This window comes from Cupressus sempervirens, chromosome 2 (genome assembly GCF_028749045.1).
Source record: "Cupressus sempervirens isolate cs-2001-9-10 chromosome 2, ASM2874904v1, whole genome shotgun sequence".
NCBI classification, from domain to species: domain Eukaryota; kingdom Viridiplantae; phylum Streptophyta; class Pinopsida; order Cupressales; family Cupressaceae; genus Cupressus; species Cupressus sempervirens.
The window spans coordinates 331929348-331942982 of NC_143119.1; the positions used below are offsets into that span (position 1 = coordinate 331929348).

The 13635-nt window shown below is 36.3% G+C and overlaps 1 pseudogene; it reads right to left on the reverse strand.

Annotated features, from left to right (window-relative positions):
• Positions 1 to 12742, reverse strand: part of LOC149572462 (putative copper-transporting ATPase HMA5 pseudogene) — a 46584-nt pseudogene extending 33842 nt beyond the window's left edge.
• Between the last annotated feature and the right edge of the window lie 893 nt (positions 12743 to 13635).

Genomic DNA, 13635 nt, shown 5'->3' on the forward strand with positions numbered 1-13635 from the left:
CATTCATTTGATTTCTAGCTTCCATATGGCCTAGCATTTTAAATATCATCTAGATTACAATGCATTCATATAGTTTGAATTTCCTTTTTTTATTAAAATAAATGGAATTTCTCATTTAGATTAATTACATGATGATACAGCTGCATAAAATCCTTCGTACTAAAAGGTTTAGTTGCCTACTTCTTAATTTGAGAGGAAATAGGCAATATCAGGCAACAGGTCGCTTTGTCAGACCTCTCAAATAAACAATCCAATGTTTATTTCAGGATGATCTTGCAATTATGGACTATGTTGAAGTGTATGTGAGGATCAAAGGCCCTCAATTTCAGATATACATTTCTAGTGACCACCATGGGGCCGAGAAAAATTATTTTTTTGGCCTCATCTACTTTATTATCTAGCATTTTAATGATTCTGTTGTACCTGCACATATAGATTTTTAGATTTTTTTCACTGAAAATCTCATTTTTGTGTGAAGATTTGAGGATTTCACCTATTTCTTAGTAGTTCATCATGTGAAAAAGTGCCCCATTGCATAGTTTCTTGCACAACACCTCATTTTCTCGCATGAGTTAGTGCAAGAGTTTGCATGAAATCTTCTAACAACATGTGTAAAATGTAGACTTTCTAGAATTTTGTTTATCATTTCAGTTGACTAACTTGTCTTCTCTGAAGCACTTCCTTTCAAATTTTTTTTTTTTTTTTTGCAACATAACTATGGTTTGCAGGATGATTGATGAAGATTCCTTGTATACAAACATTTCAAACATGAACTGACTATGTGTTTGCAGGATGTTGTCAAAGATTCAAAGTTCAAAGATCAATTTTAAACCCACATAAAACATTGTGCCTTTTTCCTACTTTCTACACTAGTATAATTAGGACTTGTGAACTTCATAGGGTGCAAGACAAGGGAATAGGGGAGTATGCTCTTTACCACTTGGAGGTCATGACCAAGGGTAAATTAGAAACTTAGAAGCCTCTACGAGATGGCATCCAAGGGAGCCAAGCAAGTTAGTGGTTCTCTAGTGTGAGTCCTCTTCTACAAAGGGATGATGATTTCCTTTTAGGGAATCATAATCTTGAGAAAGGGATAAGTCTAGATTGATTAAGCTAACTTAGTGATTAACATGTTTTGCATGTTTGGTCAAGGTGACGAGGTAGAGGTGTATGCTCTTTCCCCTTGAGGGAAATCATAAACTTGGACCCTTAGATCTAGACTACTAGTTTGAGTTAACCCTTAGAGGGCTTTCAGAGTGATCCAACCTCTGGGAATGACCCAAGTGAGTACACTCCTTTCACCATTGATTCCAACTCACTATAATAAATAAGCTTTGTAGAGTGAAAGACTCCAAAGCCATATTTTTTTCCTCTTCTTCATTCTTAATATCGCATATCAAGAATAGGCTCTATCTATTGTACTGGCTGACGCCAACCCCAATCTTGCTAGTCAAGTGTGTGCACTTTCAGATGCTAGTGTTAGCTGCTGGTCTCAACTCCACTTGCAAAGCCACTGGGGATTAATATGAATGGAAGACAAGTAAAAACCTTTAGTTAGTTGCTCCTTGGTTCACCTTCGAAAGGAGGCATAATCTTTTTGCAAGGGGGAAGAATCTCTCCTGTAGAACTAACCATAGACATGCTACTGGGTGTTTGAAGGTGGTATATGCACTTGAAACCTTCCATAAGGATGTTCATTTAGTTTATATGTTATTGATACTTTTGAATACACCAAAAAAACAAACACCCTCTAGTGGGGTGACATGGCTATGTGAGGTGCACACATGCACATAAGTTGTGGGACAAAGGTTTTTCCTTCTATACCATTTTTGGTTTTAGGGATAAAGCATGTTTTTCATTGAGTCTTAAACATGTCCAAACCTATCTAAACAAACTAAAAGTCAAGACTCCCCCATCCCTTTGAGTTTCTTTGCCTTTGGTTGGATTGTATTCGACTATTGCTTGCTTCTCATATCTTTTTGAAAACACTTGTCTTGTTCAAAACCAAATGTTGTTAAAAACTTGAAAAGAAACCTTGCTATCTATCTAAAATATATAAAAATCAACAAAAAATCTATCTAGAACAATCTGATACCCTCAAAGTCTCTTCAAAATCTAGTTTCAGTTGTCAATTAGGTCTCTGTTTTCGCACCTAGTTTTGCTAAAAAAAATTGTGCGAGTTCCTTTTGACTCTGCATCTCTTCATGCAAGTAGGAATTTCTTCATGTGACCTTATCAAGTTCTTTGCATGTCCTAGTGAGAATCTTCATATGAGATCTTGCAACTTTGTGCTTTTGTTAGAATCTTGTTTTTCTTGTTAGTATAACACTTCCTGATGTGGCTCTATGAGAGTCCTTGTGCGAGATTCCAGGTTCAAAATTGTTGTTCTGAGTCTCCACTTTCCTTGGTATAGTTTCTCGCATGGTTTTTGTAAGATGTTCATCTAGAATCTTGAGTTAAAACTCATAATTTGGTCTATTAAAGCTATCTGTGCTCAAAGTCTAGTCAATTCTTGCAACTTGTTGTCTCTTTTCTATCTTCAAATAGTCCCAAATAATGACATCTTGCTTGGCTGATGACTTGTGATCTACACTTAAACTAGTCTCATTCTTTATTTATCTTGTTCTTGTCATTTAGTGCTTATTATACTTTGTGTCATGATAGTCATAATCTTTGGTTGTTCTAGCCCTTACTTAGACTACTTGTACCTTAGTATACAACACTCTTTTCTTGCTTTTTGAGACTACATTCTAGTATGATTCTTGTCTAGGTTTCTTGCTTCTTGTCCTTGTCTATGATTGTGGCAACAAGAAGTGGAAACATGTTTTATCCCCTAAGACTTATACAAGGTCAAGGTAGGGGTTGTAATCATGGTAGAGGTTGCCTTCTAGTTTGTACACGGTTTACACCCAATTCCTCTAGTAAGGAATCTTTACAATCTCCTTCACTTGTCAGATCACCTCGGGACTAGAGAATTTTCTCTATTAACTTATAAAAAAATAGTAACCCCTTATATCAAGAGGATCCTAAATTAGCAAAGGTCCTACATCTCCAAATAATACATCTAAATTCTTTTCCAAAGGACCTTTCCAATCAAAACATACTGAAACCAAACACATTCCTACAATGGTTGATCATGAACCTGAACACAATGAACATAGTAGAAACCAAGACCAACCTAGGAATGAGAAACAAAAAGACCTTTACACTTATGAAGATAAGACAAAGGTGGAAATACTTCTCAAACACATAGAAAAGTGTTGTAAAGACAAAAACTTACAAAAGGTCATGGAAATCCTGCTTAATGAAGAGAAAGAAAAATACTTTCTCAAGCTTTCTCAAGAGGGAGTTAAGCTACCTCATCCTTTTAATGTAGAAGCTATCATCATGCCTAAAGAGGAAACTAAAAGTTCCAAACTCCAAAAATTATTGAAAATCATGCAAGACCAATAACCCAAATGATGTGAGACAAAGACATGCCTACAAAAACACACACTTTAGAGGCTCTTTGTCCATTTCCATTTGACAAGAGTATAGACATGCCTCATTTTCCAAGAGGAGTGGATTTTCCTAAGTATAAAAAATACTTTGGAACTACTAATCCTCAAGATGATTTGTGGGAATTCGAGGCCTTGTCTATGGAATTTATGCATAATCAGACATACCTCATGCATTTATTCCCAAGAACTCTAGGTGGTCAGGTTATGGAGTGGTTTTCATGCTTACCTCTTGGTATCAAAATGTTTGATGAAATTGCCAACTTATTTGTCTATTAGTATTCTCAAAACATTCAACACCCTGTTAACATTTGAGATTTGTGTAATCTTAAACAGAGGGTTGGGGAACCTTTCCTCACATTCCTTTAGAGATGGAGACAACTGTATAGTAAATTTTCACGCAAGATTCCTGAAATGGAAAAGCTTGACATCTTCATTGATAATCTCCTACCTAATTTTGGGTATAGAGTCCAACTTCAAGGTCTATGCATCTTCAAAGACATGGTCACACAAGCTATCTACATAGAGGAATTCATGGTCAAGAAGGGTGAACTTACCCTTCAAAAGGACACAAAACAAGTGTCCACTTCTAATAAGAACAAACCCATGTACATGAACAAGAATAAAGAGGTTGTACATGATGGGGTTGTTGACAACATCACTCCTAAACCTACTCAGGTAGCCTTTACTCTCACAGATAATCTCAACACAGCGAAAAATGTTGAGAAATCTCCTTCTGACAATAAGGCATCTAAAAATAAACTAAGAAACTTTTGGGTCTCACACCCAAAATGAGAGTATACACCTCTTGGTGAACCTTTGGATGTGGTCTATAAGACCTTGCTACAAAAAAAGCTCATTTCTCCATTAGTTAACTCTCACCCTTATGATCCACAACCATGCCCAACATGGTGGAAGAAACTGCATTCTGTAAATACCACCAAAAAAATGCTCACAAAACTAGTAACTATATAAACTTGCATCACAAAGTCCAAGACTTGATTGAAAATGGTGACATTGTGGTGGAAAAACATAACAAGAACTTGGATCATATGGCTTTCAAGGAACCCTTCCCATCTTATGAAAAAGGAGAGAGCTCAAAACCAAAACCTAACAACAAGGTCAACTATACATACTCTAATGATGACAATGTGATCGACATGGTTGAACTTGTGGATTTTGAGTACTGTGACATTATTACCATCAAGGGGCAAGCAAGATAATAGTAAACCCAAGACTCCATTTGTCTTAAGAGGTCCTACTTCCCAACATTTGAAAATGAATGTTTGCAATCCTATGCCAATGCTGTTACACATTCTCATGCCAAGTTGGTACTCAAAGCCCCTACACTTTCTACTTCTAATCTTGAACATCAAAAAGATAAAACCCTTTCTAGTCCATCCAGTAAAGGTGCAAAAATTGCAACAAATTCAGCATCTACCAGCTATAGTTTTCTTGATTAGTTAAAATGAACTAATGCTCAAATCACGATCTTTGAGATACTTAAAATCTCACCTACTCATAGCTAGATTCTTGACAAAACCCTCACTAAGGAAAATGTCCCTTAAGATCTTGATCTTGAGTAGTTCCGATCTATGGTACATCATCTAACCTCACCTTACTATATGTCCTTCTCTAAGGAGGACAATAATTCACTAAGTCACCCACATAATCAACCTCTATACATTGAGGTCATGATACATCAAACACGTATTCATTGGGTGCTCATCAATAATGGAGTTGGGTTAAACATTATCTCTTCTACTCTACTTAGACAATTAATCTATTCTAAGGAGTCTATTGATCCTTGTCACAAGATCACTATCAAAGCATATGACAAAGTCGAGTGAAAGTCTCTAGGTCTTGTGGTGTTGCCTCTCCATGTTGGTACTGTAGAAAGGGATGTCACTTGTTAGGTCCTTGACATTCCCTTAGCTTATGATATTCTACTAGGAAGACCATGGATACATTAGATGTGTGTTGTACCATCCACTTATCATCAATGTGTAAAATTCCCATTTCATGGCTCTGAAAGCTGTTGAAAACTTTGTACCTACTAATAGGGAATCTTCCAATTATCATGATGACAAGCTAAAGTAAATTGAATAGTCACTCCATCTGAAAGAAACTGGAATGGGTCAATATCACATAGAACTAGTGCTATCATTGGCATCTCTTCCTGAGTCTCCCTATCATTATGAGAGACCATCTAAAGTGAAGAAGCCATTTTTGTTGACACCTCAAACCAAGTATAATGGTACTTTTGTCAAGGTTACAATTCCCCTAGAGGAAAAAAGTGAAAATAGAACCATTGATGTGTGGCTTTACAAAGAGGAGACTCTAGCTAACGTTATAGAACAAACTCATAAGATTACTCTTGAGAAATATGACCTTGGTCTTATACTCATCAAATGCTTTGGCCATAAGGGAATTGGTCCTATTGGATGTAACAAAAATAGTCTAATTGATCCTATTAAAGAAATAGCTCAAAGAAATAGAGACACATCTGGTCTTGGCTTTAAGAAGGTTCCCTTCCATTTATGGATTAACAAATTCATACCAAAACCTGAGAGTTAATCTAGAAATGAGCCACAAGCTAAGTTTGACGATCAAGAAGATAATATTGATGATGAGGATCCCTATCTTTATCATATTCCTCACAATCTTGCTAAATTCTTTGCTGAACCTAATGACTTTGTGTCATGTGTCAGTACTATGGATGGTACTAGTGATTTTTCTAAAGATACTACTGATTTACATCATGCTCATTCAAAACAGGGAGAGTCTAGTTAGGCTTTATGCATTGAGTACCTGTGAAAAAATCTAGGTGATGAAGGAGAGTATGTCCCTATCACTATTGGGGAATTCTATAGTCTGATGCTATGTAGCATTGATCCCAAGGAATATGAATTTGACTCTCTTTAAGAAGCAACTATAGATAAAGACATTGATCAAATTCATGTCTATAAAAACTAACTTGATGTAGGTGAAATGTCTAGGGTTAGGTTAGATGAGTATGATCCAACTAATTTCCTTGAGTCTTTAGTTGATGAAATTAGTACTCAAAGGCATTTGAACACACTTGTAGATGAAGCCACTCTAGGTCTTGAATTGCTTGTCCAAGCATTCAATGATTATACTATTACAATGCAATCAAACCTACCACTACTATTTCACTCACATATCCTGAGCTTATAGACTACAATTCTAATATATCTAGTGAAGTCCCTACATTCTAGAATGGCTACGCTCTTGCTTGCTACTTAAATGCTATCAAACTAGTAATGTCTTCCACTAGTAAAAAAAGCATCAATATGACTAAAGATGACATCAAATATCTCAATCATACAATCAAGAAGAAGAAAATAGGTGGTTTGATGGTGAAAACCACATCATGGCAGTGTTAGAACCTAAAAAAGAAAAAATAAAAGATGGTGCTTGTGGATGAGATATTTGATGCTCTTCCCAACCATTTTTAGGAAAGATCATTAGTGGTTATAGAGCCAACATAGTCGATCAACTTGAGAATGGAAGAACATCCTCACATGATACATCCTACACAGTCACTGTCCCTAGAGGAAAAAGATGAGTTCATTTCTTTCTTTTGAAAGAAAATGGTAAACTTTGCATGGACATATTCAAACATGTAAGGGTTAGATCTTGACCTCAATATGCATCCCTTATCTATTGCACCAGGTGTCAAACTAGTCAAACATAAACTTAGGAAAATGCATCCTCATGTTGTATTGCCCATCAAAGCTAAATTGGAGAAACTTCTAGAAGCTAGTTTCATCCATGCTATTGGTTATGTTGAATGGATATCAAACATTGTTCTAGTCTCCAAGCATGAAAAATTTATCAGAGTTTGTACTAACTTCTGCGATATGAACTTAGCATGTCCAAAGGATGATTTTCCACTTCCTAACACTGATATGATAGTGGAAATGATAAGAGGATATGAGATGTACTCACTCATGGATGGATTTTCTGTTATAATTAGATCAAAATTGTACCAAAAGATCAAGAAAAGATTGCTTTTAATTGTGCATGGGGAACCTTCTTTTGGAAAGGGCAATTTACCACAATAAGACCACAATAACAAGGAAAGGGCAATTTACTATCTAAGTCATACACTGATCTCTTATGAGATGAATTATAGTGTCATTGAGAAAGCTTGCTTGGTGGTCATCCTTTCTTCCCAAAATTTGAGACACTACATGCTTGCTCACACTATATGATTGGTGGCTAAAATTGATCCACTGAAGTACTTACTCAATAAGGAAGCTCTAACATGGAGATTAACTAAGTGGGTCATGATACTAAGTGAGTTTAACATCAAATATGTTGAACAAAAGGTTATCAAGGGACAAGCAATTGCTGATTAGCTAGTGGATACACCAATGCAGAGTCTTCTCCCACTAAACATTGATTTTCATGAGGAATCAATTCTAACGGTCAAACACCAAACTTGGGTGATGTTCTTTGATGGTTCCTTCATACAACATGGATTTGGTGCTAGATTAATCTTCATTACACCATAGAGATATTCACTACCTAAGGCATACAAGACTCTATTTCCTTGCACCAACAACATTGTTGAATATGAGGCTCAGATTAATGGCATGAAAATTGTAGCTGAATGGAGAGTAGATCAATTAAACATTTTTGGGGACTCCCAACTCATAATCAACTAGGTCAATGATGTATATCAAAAAAAGGATGAGAAATTGACCCCTTAAAAATGTATGGTTGATGATAGGAAGAAATGCTTTGCTCATATCACTTTTCAAAAAATTTCTCAAGTAGACAACAAAGTGGCTGATGCCATGGCTACTCTAGCCTCTTTGCTACAGATGCTAGAGAATGATCTTCGACATGAGTTCTTGGTGGAAATGTTACTCAACCCTACCTATGATACAACTGAATCTAGGATGATCTCTTCTATTGTAGGACAAGATTCATCCTACTACCACCACATATACTCTTATCTGTGTGACCAAACCATTCTGGACAGTCTAACCCAAAATGAAAAATGTTACCTTATTCGTAATGCTTCATGATATGTCATTATTGCTGATGGTTTTTTTAGAAGAGGTCTTGATAGAACACTCCTTAGGTATCTAGAATCTGAAGAGTCCAAATGTGCATTAATTAATGTCCATGAGGGTATTTGTGGATCTCACTCAAATGGCTTGACACTAGCTAGTAAACTTATCAAAGATGGTTACTATTGGTTGCATATGGAGCAAGGGGCAATCAAATATACCAAGTCTTGAAAATAATTTCAGCTCCATGGGAATTTGATCCATGCTATAGCTAGGGAGCTCATTCCATCTACTATACTGTGGCCATTCCAACAATGGGCCTTTGATGTAGTGGGATAGATTCATCCATCTTCTTTTGATGGGCATAAGTTCATTATTATAGCTACAAAATACTTCACAAAGTGGATCAAAGTAGTCCCTCTCTCAATAGCAAACTAAAAAATTGTAGCTCTATTCATCTTGAATTACATCAGATGTAGGTATGGTGTACCTTCCTCCATTATTACTAACAATAGAGGACAATTTAAAAATGAGGACCACAAGGAGTTATGCAAAAATTTCAAAATCATGCAACATTGGTCTTCTATCTATTACCCCCAGGGTAATGGCCAAGTAGAGGAATCCAATAAGGTGATCTTTAAGATCTTTCATCGTATAGTTAGTAAATCTAGGAGGGACTCCAATTCTGATGGGTACAATTCTCTTTGCTTTGGTCTATGGAGTGGATGTTGTTCTTCCAATTTAGCTTGAGATCCACACTCTGAGAATCTCCATGAAGGGCCTCATTACTAATGAAGATTCTAGAATATCTTGGCTTCAAGAGCTAGTATTATTAGATGAACGTTGACAAGTGGCATGCAATCATCTTTGATCTTATCAAAAACGTATGTCCAAAAGCCACAAAAAAAAAGTTAAGCCATGTGACTTTCAGCTGGGTGATCTTGTTCTAAGAGAAAATCCTAAGAATCTACAATAGAGTGTCCAAAAAGGGAAGTACAAACCAACTGGCTTGGTCCTTAGTCACTACAGTGTATGGGTCTAATGCTTATCAGGTTTCTATAGCTGAGGGAGAGGTGCTCAAGGAGCCTATCAACACTGTCCACCTAAAGTGGTTCTACAACTGATATGATTTTAGAAATTTTCAGTATATATCTAAATGTCCTGAAAAGAATTCTAAAAATTAGAAAAATTCCTAAAAAAATCATTACCTTGGTGAAAACCTAGCAATAGGCACCTTGGTAATACTAAAAACAACAGAGAAAAAGATTGAAAGAAAAGAAGAATATCTGCTAAGAAGGTGAAAACCTAGTAAATAGGCACCTCTTTTTCCAATGCTATATCTTACAATGCATCTTCAAGGCCATGTATAGTTGCTTTCCTAATTTAGTTTGGTTCTTTTGCTTATGTATCTATGGATTAAGTCTTGTCATAGCTTGGGGGCAACACCCTATAGTGTCACCTTTTGAGGTTCCCCTCATGGAATCTCTCTTGTGATAATCACCAATTGTTCTAACTGTATCTGTCTACAATCATTTTTGTCACTTTTTGAGGTTCCCCTCATGGAATCTCTCTCATGATAGTCACTAGTTGTTCTAAGTTTATCTGCCTAATGTCATTTTTATCACTTTTTGAGGTTCCCCTTATGGAATCTCTCTTGCAATAGTCACCAGTTTTTCTAATTGCATTTGCCTACTATCATTTTTGTCACTTTTTGAGGTTTCCCTCATGGAATCTCTCTCACAACAGTCACTAGTTGTTCTAATTGTGTCTACCTACTATCATTTTTATCACTTTTCAAGGTTTCCCTCATGGAATCTCTCTTGTGATTGTCACTAGTTGTTCTAACTATATCTACCTACTATCATTTGTGACACTTTTTGAGATTCCCCTCATGGAAGATCTCTCTTATGTCAGTCACCAGTTGTCCTGACTATGTTTGTCTATTGTCACTCAGTCCTACTCAGGTTCTTCCTATTGAAGATTTCTCTTGACTTCAGTCACCAGTCATCTTGACTGTGTCTATCTACCATCATCCTCGTAATGAAGAGATTTCTTTCAAATATGTTATGAACATTGACACTTGACATCAATCCTATAAACACAAATTTTTGTAATCAAAATGATGAAATTGTTTGGGATATGCTGAGTTTTTTTTTGTTTTTTTGGCTTCTGCTTTATCATGTCTCTTTGAGAAAATTGATGATGTCCTTTTTAACTAGAGAAGCAATGAATGGGGGCATGATCTTTTCTTTTCTTTCTATTTGTGGTTTAGTTCTAAATAATTTGAAGCATCCATATAAGAGGGGTGTCCATTATAAGAGCCTCCATCTTGTATTAGATGGCCATGTGTACCTCAACTCCTTTTATATTAATAAATCAGTTAGGTTGGTTTTTCTCCTTTCTTGTTGGAGTGAACTCTTCATGCTATAGTAAATACTAGTACTCATCCTCCTAAGTGAATGTACAAGTCACTATTGGTATACTAAGCACATTTTTGTCTTAGGTTACAAACACAACGGTCATTATGGATAGAATACTTACTGATTACTTAGCATAAGAAGCATCTCTCATGTGTCTGTGTGTCTGCATCCAAGCAACATTCTGGTCATTGTAGCATTTGTGCTCGGATGCTTATGTTAACTTGCTACATTAAAAGGGACAAATGTTCTGGTCATTCTAGCTTCTTGTGCCTCGAATGCTTACATCTAATCCTAAAAAAACTTGAACATATGTTCATTTTCTTATGGTTGCAAAGACAGTGGGAATTGTATGATGTATGGGGTTTTGCTATATTCTCAGTGATGATAATTTTTGAAGCTTGATAACTAGACCTAGAGTTGCATCTAGCATAGGGTTGCATTGCATGAGTGCATGGTTAGATGACTACTTCACTTACATCCTTTTGATGAGGGATTGTTAGCCTCTTCAAAGTATCATGATAGTTTACGACTGCACAAGCATTTGATTCTTTGGTTCTTCCTCTTGCTCCTTAACAAATACCTGACTTTAGCAACAAAACATGGAACACTACAGAAGATGTTAGTTCATTCAAATTTTCATTTCATACATAATCTCATCATTTCATCTCTATTACACTACATTCATACATTCAATCAAATTTGCATTCATGCATCATATTTACATCTCATAATCATAGAAAAAAACATCTCATGTACAATAAGTAATAAAGATAGAAAATGACACATGCACAGGGTCCTTGACTCAAAATCTTGTATATATATATACATACAACAAGTAATAAAGATAGAAAATGACACATGCATAGGGTCCTTGACTCAAAATCTTGTATATATATATATATATATATATATATATATATATATATACATATATGTATATATATATGTATACATATATGTATATATATACATATATGTATATATATATACATACATATATATATATACATATATGTATACATATATATGTATATATACATATATACATATATATATGTATATATATATAAATGTGTGTGTATATATATATATATATGTATATATATATCAGTATCAAAAGAATACATTAGTACACAAAATGGATGCTACTCAAGCATTATCAATAAAAAATGATACAAAATAGTGTTGGCACACCAATTGAGACATAGCTAGATCAAAAAATTAGAGGAAAATCAGTCTAACTCTCTCTTCCTCCCTTACCCTCTAGAGGAGGAGGTGGAGGAGGTGGTGCTAGAGGCATATCTAGTCTAATAGCTGGGCATGTACATTCTGACTCTCATGCGTACTATGAAAATTAAGGCATCTACTCTGCCTTGTCTAGGGCAATTGCTGAATAAGTTATAAAGTAATATGCAACTCTCATCACTTGCAGCTAGATCTCATCCTACTACTACTCTACTCTCTACTCTACTCTTTGGGATACTAGCTCCAGCTATCCTCACAAGTCACAAATCTACGATCCTGCTCTACTAGCTATGTATCTGTGATAGCTATCTAGATCTATAGCTCTTTGAGCTATTTTTGCACCATGCACATCCTCTCTCACTCTCCTGAATACCTCTTATTTTTGTGCCAAGATATCAACTCCCATAGTAGGCTAGTCTAGTATAGCCTCATCACCCTACTTAGTAGGTTGCTTAGGTAGCTACTTCTCTATTGTCCACCACTTCTGCCACCTCTCACCAGTATTTCTACTTCCTGCACCTGGATCAACCCCCATTTTCCCAGTTGGTATTGGTACCTACTATATCCTATGCCTCACCTACTGAGGTGCCTATTGGGGATGCTACGGTGGTGCTTGTCGTGGTGGTCCATGTGGCCTAAGAGCTGCCATCCCCACTAGATCTGTGAAATGAGGGAAGGGATGGCTCACAAAATATGCCTAGTAAGCTAGTGTCATCCCTGTGTCTACTACCTATAGTAGATAATCCCACTATGTCATAACCAAGTTGCACACATCTATCATGGATCTCCCTAGATCCAACCTCTATAACCACCCATGGCTCAAATCTCTCACCAGTTGTGCATAAGAGCAGTACTCCTATAAAGTATCCTATGGTCATCCATACTAATGCCACACACAAGTAAGAGGGAATCTATCTACTATCTATATAGATTCACCTATTAGTGGCCATGATGAAAACATGTAGCTCAACTCCTAGGTTGCATCATCCCATTCCTTAGTCTCTCTCTAGGGCTACCATACAATAGATACTAGGTCATCAAGATGAGCCCTCCACTACTCAGTCTGCCCCAAAGTTTATTGGGTTAGTTGGCTTCTATATCTACAAATATATGGCTCCATCAACTACCTCTCATCCTCAAAAATGGGCTGCATCACTGGTAGATGTTCCCATGCCTAGATCTAAAGAACATAAACCCCAGCGGCCATGCTCTTCCTCTCATAATACATGATCTCATGCATCTCATGGAACATATGTGTGAGCATGCACTAACCCCATCCAAATCTCTCTGGTGCATCTAGGATCATCTAGAGCATCTAGCCCCAGTCACACTTTAATCCATCTTGGCCTCTATTAGGCATCAAGAAATAGCTATTAAAAATTTCCAAAAGTAAGGCCAACCTGTGGGTGGGAATGTCATTATGTACAA